This window comes from Hemicordylus capensis, chromosome 1 (assembly GCF_027244095.1).
Source record: "Hemicordylus capensis ecotype Gifberg chromosome 1, rHemCap1.1.pri, whole genome shotgun sequence".
In the NCBI taxonomy this organism is placed as follows: domain Eukaryota; kingdom Metazoa; phylum Chordata; class Lepidosauria; order Squamata; family Cordylidae; genus Hemicordylus; species Hemicordylus capensis.
In genome coordinates, this window is record NC_069657.1 from 314583801 (window position 1) to 314597870 (window position 14070).

A 14070-nucleotide genomic window follows, 5' to 3' on the forward strand; every position below is an offset into this window, starting at 1 on the left:
CGCCCGCTGCTGGGTAGCTCAGTTCCAGACAGGCAGCAAGGAAAGACAGGCCAGGTGCGCATGCGCCGCCACGAGCAGCCGGAATTCGCTTCTCCACCACGCTGTACGTTGCAGCGAGGGAGGCGTTAGGAACGCTCGCTCCTCCTCCTCTCCGAGGGCGGCTCCTTAGAGCCGGTAGCGGCGTACAACGAGGGTTGCCGGATTTTAGGAGAAGATTGTCGGCGCCAGTACGAAGTGTGAACACTTTTGTACACGAGAATTCGAGGTTTCTGTAAAAACGTACACTCCACTTGTTTTTGAATTATTTTAATTTTTAAAGAAGATTTTTTAAAAATTCTTCTATTCAACCTTGAAAGCTGCTTACTTATAACTCCAGCTTAAATAATGTAAAAGAAAAAAGAACAATGGCGTAAAAATGAAACAATGCAAATAACTATTTCCAAAAGAACTTGGAAATGTTATTATCCTTATGGATGGAGTTGATCCTTCAGTCCCATCTCCCCACCTCACAGTTGGTCTACCACACACATGATTTCCAGCAATCAGCTCTGGCCTGATTAAGACCCATGAGGAAGGATTCTAGAAACACACGTATTGAAAACCAAGTTCTGCATCCTAACTGAAATGAATATTATATTCTCTCAAGAATAGTTAAGCAGGATGATGACATATGTAATGGCATGTGTAGCATAGCCCTTAGTTTGTATTTCATCTCTCTTTTCTAAACAGATGCTGATGCTTAGGAACTCAGGCCACATCCACTGGGGAAGTAGAATTCCTTTCCTCCCCATAACTCACATTTCAAAATCCTAAGCATGACACACAATCGACTTAAACTGGTGTGTCATTCCCTCTCTCTCTATAACCTTGGGAACTGTTGTACAATGAGGGTGGGCTCGGGCAGGGGCTCCTATATTACATACCCAGATGTTGTTCTTGGACCCAGTTCCTGTTGGATGTTGCCACAATAGACTAACATGGCTGTGGGAAAAGGCTAGAGCAGGAGTTCCCAATTTTGAGGACTACAACTCACATCATCATCCCCAGCCACAATGGCCTTTGGTCACTGCAACTGGGAATTATGTAATCCGGCATCATCTGGGGACCCAAGTTTGGGAACTCCTGGGTTTGGGGATCTGACTATTATCAGCACTCTTCAAACGAGAACTCCCAGGATAGGACTGGTATAAAATGCGTATATGTTTGTGGTGTAGATAGGTGCCCACCAGCTACATCTTTCTCCAGTGCTGAAGGATGACACTTTGCCCACACCTCTGAAGGTGGTATTTATGACATCACCTCTGGTTCCTCTATTATGATGCACTCATTGTCTCCTTGGTGATGGCTAAAGCTCAGGCTCTTGTGGGTGGAGGCTGCAGGAGAAGTAGCAGTATCCCACAGGGGCAGCTTAGTGTTCCTCCTCCTACCCCAAGAATACATGGGATAATCATGGCAAAGCAGTTGTGTTCCTTTAAATATACAGTGAAGTGGTAGGGCTGCTAGGTAAGAAGTAAATTACCTGGTCTAGAACAGTAAATTATTTCTGGTCTAGAACAGGGATTATTAAGGGCTGGAGGTGGTTTGAAACCAAAGAATCCAGAAAATGAGGCAACTATTTCAGCATCTCTAAACACAAAATACTTTTGTTTCCTTTCTTTGGCTCTATAAATAACATTTGCCAAGGCATGTTCAATGTTATTGAACATGCGACAGCAGAGAGCAGGTAAGCAGCTCTCCTTTTTAAAAGATCCCACTCACCACTTCCCTCCCGAACCTGTGTTTACAAACCTCTGTTCTTGCACATCCCTGTTCTAGAGACAATAGGGGGAAGATATCACGTTGCCTGGAACATATCTTAACCAATAGACCAACTTGAGCAGGAAACTACAGACAAAATAGACAATAAGACAACCTTTGGGAATCATCTCAAAAAGCTTTTTTTAAAAAGACAGATTCCACCAAGTTTAAGAAAATAAACTCATAAAAATAATTGTGACACAAACTAAGGAATGATGCAAAGTAAGGGATATAACATTGCGCTTTTTCAGAAAAAGGGAAGTGAAAAAATTCAAATATTAACATCACTAACACAGAGGAAAGTGCTTTATTGGTAAAGAAAGCCATTTGGTTTCTTTCCTAGAGAACAAAAGACAACACCGTCACAACATGCAGGCAAAAGCAGGCAATGGCTTGGCTTGAAATTCATTGTTTTCAATCAGTTTTATAAAACAACAAACTCATAACAAAAAGTCCAATGATATACACTGCTGTTGCACTGGAAGGAGAAAATGTAAAAGATCATAGGTGGTCACCACCAAAATGGAGGTAAGTTCTTTCTTGCCAAAGAAGATGGCTACTTTCTTTTCTGGTCCACTAGCCTTTTCAAACCAATCACAGAAGACATCTATTAAGGTTAAATATTGAACTGACCATTTTGATTACTGTTTTTTGCTGATTTAATGATAATTTCCCAGTTTACAAAGAACTGTGACCTATCTTCTTTCAAGCAAAAAAGAGGTACTTCTCCAGAGAAAATAAATATACACCTTTGTCTTGCGTGGGAACAGACTTGTGCAGTGAACTGGGTGGGGCTGGTGGGCAATCTTTATTTGTTGGAGATGGCTTGGCTCAAAAAGCATAAAGCCAGTCATGGTTTCCCACAAATTAAAAAAGCAAACTCATAACAAACATTCTTCTGTGAGGTAAGGGACATGAAAAAATTGTTTCTTTGCTCCAGAAGCAGGCATGTGGGCCACCATTTTTGCACATCTAATGCATAATTGCACATCTAAGAGCCAGCGTAGTGTAGTGGTTAGAGTGCTGGACTAGGACCAGGGAGATCCGAGTTCAAATCCCCATTCAGCCATGATACTTGCTGGGTGACTCTGGGCCAGTCACTTCTCTCTCAGCCTAACTGACTTCACAGGGTTGTGAGGAGAAACTTAAGTATTAAGCCAGTTAAGCTTAATACTTAGTTAAGCCAGCCTACTTAAGATTGAAGCTAGGGCTTGGTTGTGGATTATCAACTTTTGGCTGAATCTTCATCTTCGGCCTTTGGATCTTATGCCTAATTTCCTCTCGGCTGTCCCTCAACCTTGTTGGTGTTTAAATATAATTGGAAAACTTGCTTCCATTGGTCTAAATCCTGTCTCCTTATTAGATCTGGGATTAGTAAATGCAAAGAAACTGGTGTGTCAGAGAACTGAAAATATTGAACTCCAAAATGAGATTGCTGTTCTACCTGGATATTAGATACTGTTAAACACGAGGGTGGGGGTTTCCCCCGCACAATATCTGTACTCAATCACTTTCAGTAAATATCATTAGGCTTTTTCAGGACCCAGTTTTAATGCGTTACCTTCAGCCCTGTTAACAGGGAGATATCATCACCTGCCCTTAGATGCTAGGACATGTCCTTGTGGAGAAATAGAATTCACCGAACATATTCTGCTCAATTGAAAGTTCTATCGGAGTCAGACAATGTTTGATTGCCCTGTTGTTGATCAGATTGGAAGGGCAATTAGATGATTCGCTTGTTAGTTTTCTACTTTCTGATACAAACTCATTTGTTTGCTATGTAACAGCTAAATTTTGTTATGTTGCTATCAAAATTCGAAGATCTTTGTTCACCGATAAGTAATTTTAAAAAATAATTATTATTGTTCACACTGTAATATGTATGTATCTATGTTTATGTCTTGGTCAATGACCATAAATTTAATAAAGTTAAGTAAGTTTCTTTGCTCCAGAAAATGTGAAATGTCACCAAAGTGGAAATAGACCCTTAAGAAATAAGTATTTTATTGCTAATGGAAAGCCGCTCCCCACCCCGTTCCTTCACTGCATCAGCAGCGATACTGGGCAAGCAGGAGTGGAGTTGCAGGCCTGGCCCAAGAAGCAGGCACATGGGCTGCCATTTTTGTCCCCCACCATGTGTTGCGGGTGGACCAATCAGTGCATAGGAATGCCTGTATAAGCAGCTAGCTCCATTCTGTTCTCTCTCAGTTGCTCTGCAGTTAGGCCCCTTCCCACCCATCTCTTGACTCAGTGGGGGATATTCCGGTCGCCTGTTGGAGCCAAGTAGGAATTTTTTGGGTCTTAGCTGATTGGCTATAGTTAGTGCCTTTTTTCGCCTACTTCTCCCTGACTTTGTTAAGGTTGTCACTGGGTTATTTGGTTACTTTACAGTTGAGTGCAGGTTGGGGTAGGTTAATTTGCAATGGTGTTGGGCTGCAGGGCTGTTATGGTGAGTGGGAATACGGAGGAAGGCTTGGTGATCTCGCGACTCTTGGGCTGGATCTGCTCTCACTTGGATGCATGCCAGCAAACGCTGCTCAGTGCCTTGTGACCTGGGTGAGGTGGGCTGGCATGCATCCCCTCATCACGGGTAACCTCGTGGTTGAGATAAGGTTCGGACTGGTTCCGAGCTTAATCAAAGCCCAGTCCTTCATCCTCCTGTGGGCATACCTCCTATGAGATTGACCCACATAGGGGATATTTAGTTTAGCATTTAGTTCAATTCCTCGTAGCAGGTTTGTAATTATTTAATGAAGTGGCCTTAGTTTCTTCCAACTATGTGCGACCTGTCATTATTTGGATCTGGGTTCGCAAGCGCCTGCGTAGTTCTGTTTCTAGCCCACTGTCCTTTTCTGACCAATCACTAAAGACAACTGTAAGTGTTAAACATTGAACGAATCATTTTGATTAATATATTGCAAACCAAAAGACAATTTACAAAGAACTGCAATCAATCCATTCCCTCTCAAAAGAAAAAGATACTTCGCCAAGTAAGTGAAAAGGACACCTTTATTTTACAAACATACAGATTTGTACAAAAAACTGGATTGGGTGGTTGGGGAATCTTTATTTGCAGGAAATGGTTTGACTTGAAAAGTGAAAAGCTCAAGCTCAAGAAAGCAAGACATAGCAAAAAGTCTGGCATGAGATAAGGAATGCCAAAATTGTTGCTTTGGTTCAGGTATAAGGAAATTTAAAATATCACCAACATGGAAATTATCCCTTAAGAAGTGCATCCTTTATTACATAATCACAGCCTTGCCCATTCAGGCCTAAGGCCCATCCAGTCCTGCCTCCTTTTCACACAGTGGCTTACCAGATGCCTCTGAGAAGCCCACAGGCAAGAGATGAGGGCATGCTCTCTCTTGCTGTTGCTCCCCTGCAACTGGTATTTGGAGGCATCTTGACTCCCTTAAGGGTGGAGAAGGGTGCACTCCCCCCTGCATTTCATAGCAAAGCCCCTTGGGCGGCAGCGTACCTCCTGTTGTCATACTCGGCCAGAAGTGGCCAGAAGTACCAAGTGCGTATGCACCCATCTGCCATGCGTGCACATGCACATGCGCCCAGTACTTCCAGCCAAGGACAACAACGGGGCTGCAGGAAGGTACGCTACCGCCTCAAGGGGCTTTGCTACAACGGAGTGCCGGTAGAGGAAATGTGCGGGGGAGGGGTAAGTGCACCCTTCCCTGCCCTTAAGGGAACAGCCCCGCCACCTCCAAAAGCCAAAAGGGCCCCGGTGGCTGAAACGTTTCGGACTGAAGCCTACTTGACTCTAATGCTGGAAGTTGCTTACACTGAACCACATATGCCATCATGTTGTCCATTCACCCAGTTTGGAGAGATCCTTTGGAGCTCCTACAATCTGTTGTGGATTTCACTTCTTTAAATAGTTTAGTCCTATCTGCAAATTTGGCCACTTTGCTACTTACCCCAACTTCTAGATCATTTATGAAAAAGAGCACTGGTCCAGTACAGAGGACCCCACTTTGTATTTCTCTCCGTTGTGAAGACTGACAATTTATTCCTACCCTCTGTTTCCTCTCCTTCAACCAGTTACCAACCCACACATGAACCTGTCCCCTCATCCCATGACTGCTAAGTTTACTCAAGAGCCTTTGGTGGGGAACTTTGTCAAAAGCTTTTTGGAAGTCTGAGTATACTATGTCAACCAGATCAAACTTTATCCACATGCCTGTTGATACTCTCAAAGAACTCCAAAAGGTTAATGAGGCAGGACCTGTCCTTGAAGAAGCAATGCTGGTTCTTCTTCAGGAAGGCCTGTTCTTCTATATGTTTAACAATTTTGTCCTTAAGAATGCTTTCCATCAATTTACTTGGCACAGACATTACTTGGCACAGCTCTGAATGGCTTGGGTCTGGGTTACCTTAAAGAGCGCCTTCTTCAGTATGATCCCCATCGCTTGTTGAGGTCATCTGGAGAGGTCCAGTGCTGGCTGGCTGCCCACTACAACAGTCATTTACCATGTCTAAAAATTTGGCCTTTCTGTCAATACCCACACTTGAATTTGCCCAGTCTATGTGAGGATAATTGAAGTCACCCATTATTACAGCTCTTTCTTTCTGATTTCATTCTCCAATTCCAGGTCACTCTCCTTTGATCTGGAGGCTGGTAGCACATCCTTATTAACACATTTCTTTTCAGTCCTCATATTGCCACCCATAATGATTCTGTAGAGGACTCTGGTCCTCCTAGGTTTTCCAGCTTGTTGGATTCTATCCCTTTTTTAGTATACAGTTCTACCCCACCCCAAATCCTCCCCTCCCTGTACTTTCTGTAGTTTGTATCCAGGAATAATAGTGTCCCACTGGTTCTTGCCATTCCACCAGGTTTCAGTTATGCCTACTATATCTATGTTTTCATTAGCAACCAAGCACTCCAGCTAACCCATCTTGGCTCAGAGGCTTCTGGAATTGGTATACTAACACCCATATGGTGAGTCTCTTGCCCTGAGTTGGTGTGTGCTATCTCCCTTACTGTCACTTGAACCTTTTGACCAGCTGTCATTTATTTCCATCTGCTCTACTCGTGGTTCTACGCTGTCCCCTTCTGGTTTATCTGAAATGTGTGCCCCCGTGCCCCATAAGGGATTTTGCTTGCTAAATGAGATACCATCCAGTTCCTGTTGACAATCCCCCAAGCATCATTTTAAAAGCTGCTCTGTGACCTTTTTGATTTTAAGCACCAGCATTCTGGTTCTATCTTGGTTCAAGTAGAGCTCATCCCTTTTGTACAGGCTTTGCTTGCCCCCCAATGTATTCCAGTACCTAACAAATCTAAACCCCTTCTCCCGACACCACTGTCTCATCCACACATTGAGACCCCTCAGTTCCACCTGTTTCACTGGCCCTGCATGCAGAACAGGTAGCACTTCAAAGAACGCTACCCAGGGGGTCCTGGACTTCAGTATGCTATGTAGCAGCCTAAATGTGGCTTCCAGGACCTTGCGACTGCTTTTCCCAATATCGTTAGTGCTGACATGTACCATGACAGCTGACTCCTCTCCAGCACTGCTAAACAACCTATCTAGACTGTGATGTTGACAGTCTTTGTACCAAGCAGGGAAGTCACTGTGCGGTCTACATGCGGGTCACAAACCCATCACTCTATGCCCCTGATGATCAAATCACCCACTACTAGGAAGCTCCCACCCCCCACAGGAGTATTCTTTGTGTGAGATGGTTTGAGCACATCAACCAAGGAAGGGTTCCCTTCTAAGGGAGCATTCCCCTCTTCGAAGAGAACCTTCATTTCCAATACTCCTTAATCAAATTATAAAATAAAATAAAATAGATTAAGCATCAAAGCATGGTAGTAAGATTATTCATAATTCAATTTAAACCAAATATGTCCATAGGCTGCAATTTGTAGTTTTGTCAATTTTTTCAAGAAAAGGAAAGGGTGTTGCTTTCTTTAAAACCTGTAGCTTGATTAGCTTGATTTGAGATTCTAGTTTATCCTAGAATCTCAAATTTTATTCTAGTCCCCCCTCCAAATATATCAATATTCCAAACTCTTTTTACCTTTGTTTTCATTAATTGAATTGCTACAACCTGCCAGGACTTTATAAAACAATTTTTCTGCCATACAGGAACTTAAACTAAATAAGGTAACAGATCTTTGCTAAATATTTACTGAACAGTACAGAGTTTCAATAGTTAATATTCCCTGGAATGTATTATCTATTTCTGAAAGAGCTAGAAATATTATGGTCCTTATGGATGTACCCCCTGGAATGTTTCTACACAGGACTTTTAGTTCACATCTCCTCCAGAATAGAGGATGTGCGTTTACATATCGGTCAGATTTACCCCTATGAGCTATGCTCCAGATTTAGTCCCTGCGAGCTATCAGGCAGAGTTCATAATAGTTTTGGTTATACCTATTGGATTCAGAATATTGTGGACATTATCCAGTTGTTACTCTCAGAGAAGTTGTTTGTGCAGGATGGTTTAAAAAAACAACACTTTATCTATTGGCTAATATGGAGGAAATAATATTTAAATTAAAGTTCAATAGAGAAAGATCCAGCCATAATAACCAGACGATTGTTTCCTATTGGTACTGTGTTAATGTTACTCATACTTCGTTCCAATATACCAGTATTTCTTCTCTAATTTCTTAAGGGGGCTTACTAAGAAGTGTCTAAACAGTTTATAACATTCAAAGGGAAGTTCATCTAGACCAGAAAATTTATTTGACTTTTCCCATAAGAACTTTATCTAATCCTCTTTTGAAACAAGCATGTTTAAGATATGTACATTTTAAATATGCTTCTTATTCTTATGGGACCAACATCAAGTAGTCCCGTAGAACAATTATTTTCCTTTGCTGGGTTGATTCACAGCCCCAGAAGGCACAACATGAGTGGTTTAATCTTTGAAAAACGTGTATTTAAATAAAAATGAAATGGAAAGAAGTTTGGATAAGTAACAGACATCTTGAATTTATTTCCTTTTTTCAACCATTGTATTTTGTATTTTAAGATGTGTTTTTAAATACTATTTTGTATTTTGATTGGTTGTTTACCAAGTATTTTGTATCTAAAATAGTTTTTAGAAGTATTTTGCCCATCTCTGAGGAAAACAAGGGGGGAAAGACAAGCTAAGTTTGTTAGGGCTTGTCTTCTCTAGGGTTTGATTTCTGGCTGGCTGGGGGTTGGGGCAGTTTCAGCTTCAGCTTTTCTAGAAAGGCAATGGGTGAGGATTAGCTCCACATGAGTGTTTGAAATCTGCTCTTGAAAACAAGACTCAGACCAGGGAGATTTGCTCACAGAAGTTTGCAAACAGATATTGAAGCAGTTTTGCAAGAGTTAGGCATGGGAAAGTGTGTGGGGAGGAACAGAAGCGGCCCTCACTTATTACAAAAGAGACACCAGGCACAAGGAGAAGGTGAGTACTACCCCACTTTTGTAATTTTCCTGGAAAAAAGAACTTAAACCCTAAGTTACCTGATAACTGCAGCTAAGACCTAGCTTTCAAGTAAACAAGATCTATATATTCTAAATAGCCAATAAAACCCCGTTATGAAGGTAAAATGCCAGCAGGGGAGAGGGTGCTTCCCAGTGCACTGCAGTGTTACATGTATGACTATCTGCCTGAAAAGCAGAAGTTGTGGGTGTGCACTCGGTGCAAAGCGCTCCTGGCCCCTAGGGAACAGGTTTGTCCCATCGGAGCCAAGGCAACTGACCTGGAGAAGCTCGGGGAGGCAGAGAGATATGTGGGAGAGACCCTCAGGGATGTGATAGAGACATCCCACTCCCAGGCTGACAGTTCCACTGATGTCAGGGAGAATAGAAAAGTTATGAGGAAGATAATAGCATAAGAAGTATAGAAGAAGTGGTAGGGCATTTGAAAAAAGGGATTCAGTCGAATAAACTGGAATGTGTGGTAAACTGGAATGTTAACTAGGCTTGCCAACCTTCCAGGATTGACATGAGCCTCCAGGAATTGGCATCAATCTCCAGGAAAATTTGAGAAGCAATTTTGGAGACATTAAGGACTTGATATTTTGGAAAATATTGGGTGGGGTAGTGGGGATATCTCCAAGAACAGTGTCAGAGCTGACAACCCTAAAGCAAGGCTATGTGTACAGAGGCTTTGGTGAGAACAATAAATAATTTCAGCATTGGAAGTTCTAACAGAGAGAAGCAATGCCACAAGAAAGCAGTATTGGTAGCAGTCAAAGAGAAAAGAATGATTTGCCAACACAAAGCAATAACTGTGGCTGTCCATAGTGGAATTACCAAACCACAGGTCAGGAGGAGGAGGGAAATATGCACATGCTTATATTCATAACAGTCAGCTATCCTTTCTTTTATCTACACACACACACACACACAGAAATTACATGGTCAAGCCTACTTCTCCAACCATTCTTAAGCACATCTGATCATGTAGTAAACCCTTATAAAGAACTACATTTGCAGGTGGCTTGTGGACATGTAGGTAGGAACATAGGAAACTGCCATATACTGAGTCGGGTCATTGGCCTATTTAGCTCAGTATTGTCTTCACAGACTGGCAGCAGTTTCTCCAAGGTTGCAGACAGGAATTTCTGTCTCCCCCTCCCGTGCGCCCCTCTCGCCCGCGCTGTCTCCCCCCTCCCACGCGCCCCTCTCGCCCACGCTGTCTCCCCCCTGCCACCTGCCTCTCTCGCTCGCTAGAGTCTGCAGCCACCTCTGGTCACCAGGCCAGGCCTGCCAGCGTGGGCCGGCCAATTCTCCTACTCCCCTCCCCCCAAGCCTTCTGCCCCAGCTTGCTCCCTTCTCCATTTCCACCTCTTTCTCTCTCTCATTCCTGCTCCCCCCCCCCCGCCTTTTAGCCTGCTTGTGTTTTCCCTGCTGGCCGTTGCCGCATCCTCCTTCCTCCAGTCCCTGGTGTCGGGCCGCCAAGCGTTCAGCCAGCTCCTCCCTGCAGCTCTCTCTCTAGAGACGATCTTCCGAAGCGTCCAACTGTTTGTCTCTGCCCAGCCAGGTTCCCCCGCTTTCTCTCCCCTCCCTTCTGCCCCAGTCCAGTCCAGTTCTCCTCTCCACTTGCCCGCTTTCCTTCCTTCCTTTTGACGTGGCCAACCAGCCAATCCGGCGCTCCACTGCCCAGCCAATCCGCTGGGTTGCCGGGACAGGGGCACAGAGGCACGTCTATGAGAATTAATATAATAGATGCTCTGTGCTTGCCTAATGCTGCTATTTCCACCCACCAATATAATACTGTTAGCCGCCCCATAACAAATTGTTTTCTGGGCGGCTCAGAATATATTAAAAATATCAAATAAAAACAAATCACAATACTAAGCAAGCAAAAAATACAGAATACAACAAACATTTCCAAAAAATTGTTTTTAATCCATTCCAAAAATCAAATTTGAAAGCCTGGGCATACAGAAAGGTCCTCAATGTCTCTAAGAACAAAGTGCCAGAAGAGCCTCATTGGGGAGGCTATTCCATCCAGTGCCACCACTGAAAAGGCTCCCCAATAGCCACCCGCCTCACCTTGTTTGGCAGGGGCAGTTGGAGCACGGTCCCCAAAGATGGCCTCAAGGTATGGGTTAGGACCTATGGGGCAAGGTGCTCTTTCAGGTAACCCCCTCCCAAGTCCTTTTAAGGTTAAAACCAGCACTTTGAATTGGGGCTGGAAACAGACTGGGACCCAGCGCAACTGATGAAGCACTGGTGTGATATGCTCAAAATGCCCAGCCCAAGTTAATCCTGCAGCCTTATTTTGTACCAACTGCAGTTTCTGTAGTTTTCAGGCAATTTTATTGAGACTTGCCAAATCAGACTTCAAAGCACCCACCTCTAACTTTTGTTATATGGCTAAAACTAATGCCATTTTGTGTTAAAAGGTGTCCTAACATGCAAAATATAAGAGCAAGCCCTTCCAGTTCAGTGGAAGTTCACTGAAGTGAACATAACAGCCCTGCTGGATCAGGCCCATCTAGTCCAGCATCCTGTTTCACACAGTGGCCCACAGTGACTTCACTGAATTGACATGTAAACTCCCTGTTGTGGAAACACATTTGTTGAGTATATTTCCCAGCATTTCTCCCCAAGTGCTAATAAGGCAATGAAGACTAAATTATAATGTAGCTACAATACATATATACAATGGCACAATAGTTGTAGAGATTTACAAGTGCCATTTTAACAGCATCAGCATACCCTACCATGAAGACATAACTGATGCAGTAACATTCTGTTTCCCCACCCCATTTCAAATTTCCAAAGAAAATAAATTCACAAGACATTTTAGGGCACTATTTCATGTCTTTAGTGAGGAAATTGTTCCTTTATCAAGAAAAGAACTATTTAAAAAGGCTTGAGTTCACCCAGCACTCTGTGTGTGTCCTGTCCCCCGCACCCCATCAACTTTTCAACACCTGAACCAATATGAACCAAATCGGGTACAACTGTAGAGACACCAAACCAAATTCACTACAGCTGTAGGGGCACATGGAGAAACCTCAATGGCATAGATGATTATGTCATCTACCCCAAATCAAGATGGCAGACACATGAATGTTTGAGCCACAAGTGGGCTGACTAACCAATTTGAACCAAATTAGCTGTAGTTGTAGTGAATGACACACAGGGACACCTCAATGGCAGTTTGTGACAATGTCATCCACCCTGATTCAAGATGGCGGACGTGTGAACACCTGAGGTGCAAGAGAACTAACTTGTAGACCTCAATTTGAACCAAATTTAGTCCAGTTGTAGAGACAGAGAAAGTAGGCTGATTAGTAGAATTTTTATTTTTATGCTTTCACCCCAGTCAATTCCAACAGCCTCAAGAGTCACATCAGAACACAACTGTGAACTCCTGACATCTTTGATGCTATAGTCAACATTTGAAGGGAAATTCATGGTTTCCAGATGTAAATATGGCTGGAACTGAAGTGCTAAAGTTTGTTGACTGACTGCTGTCCAAATATTTGAGCCTCATCTGAGATCCCGCAAGATGATGCTGTATGATGTTCTTTGCTACTTCATACCACTAAAAAGAAAAAATATTTCATAATTGATAACCTATAGAGGAAAGACTATAGTATATTCTAATCATCACAGCATGCTTTTTGCATAGGATCAGGCTGTTCAAGATAGTTATCACCATGAGTCATACTGTCCTATGGCCAGTAAAGATGTCCCTAAGCAAATGGTCTCATCTAAGTACTTATTATGTATGCCATTCCTCGCAAACCTTGAACCCCTGTGAAATCCTTACTTATGTGACAGCTCAGAACTGTCACCTGAAAATACTTTCTAGCCCCTCCAACTAATTTAGCTGGAAGTTCAAACAGATGATGCAGTACTATTCAAGCCTAATGCTGATTCTCTATTGGCCACCACTTCTAGTTCTTTATATTTTATCTCTATCTCTAAGGTCTTTAAAATCTTTTGCCAATGTCTTACCTCTTTGCTTGTGCAGTAGGCCTCTCACAGAGAACTCCATTCTCAGTCTACTCTGCTATGTCACTGTTCAGAAAGCAATGACAAAATGTTATTTCACAGCTCGGTATTTGACAAAAAAATGTCTGTAAGCCAAGGCCAGAAGGTGTGTGTCTGCTAGGCTTTCATGTCTTATTTTCAGGATTCTGAAGACTAGACTATGCATTTCTTAGGGAAATAAAATTAGCTAGACGTGTTGCAAACATTGTCTGAGCTAGGAAACTTGACTCCCTTAGAGGCAACAAGAACACATGCAAGGATGTATATATCCATTAATTATCTTAAACACTGGATGGGATCCAGATTAACTGTGCAAATCAAAATGGCACAAGCCATTTTCTCTCATCCCACAAAGCTATTCCCAAGGGACCTTTGGCAACAGCATGAGATGCCTGGGTGCTCTCCTTGCAACCACCCACACCACATCTCACGCAGTTGCCAGAGGTCCTTTAACCCTTGGGAATGGCTTTTTAGGGGTCTACAGGGAGAAAGGTCACCTTAAGTGGCGGGGAAATGATTGACTAACAAACAGAAGGTTGCCAGTTCGACTCCCCACTGCTACTATATCGGGCAGATATAGGAAAATGCTGAAAGGCATCACCTCATACTGTGTGGGAGGAGGCAATGGTAAACCTCTCCTATAATCTATCAAAGATAACCACAGGGCTCTGTGGGTGCCAGGAGTTGAAACTGACTTGATGGCACACTTTACCTTTACCGGGAGGATGGCCAGGGCAATACTTGTGGAAGTTCTGGATGCCACCCACTGACCATCTAATCTAGGCCATCTAGTAAGCTTGAATGTATA

The 14070-nt window shown here is 43.1% G+C and overlaps 1 long non-coding RNA gene across 1 annotated transcript; it reads right to left on the reverse strand.

Annotated features, from left to right (window-relative positions):
• Positions 1-11138: 11138 nt before the first annotated feature.
• LOC128341108 (uncharacterized) lies at positions 11139-13292 on the reverse strand. The gene is made up of 2 exons (XR_008314208.1): positions 13227-13292; positions 11139-12810 (listed from the first exon to the last, which is right to left on the reverse strand). It is a non-coding gene; the product is annotated as an uncharacterized LOC128341108 (long non-coding RNA).
• Positions 13293-14070: the final 778 nt, after the last annotated feature.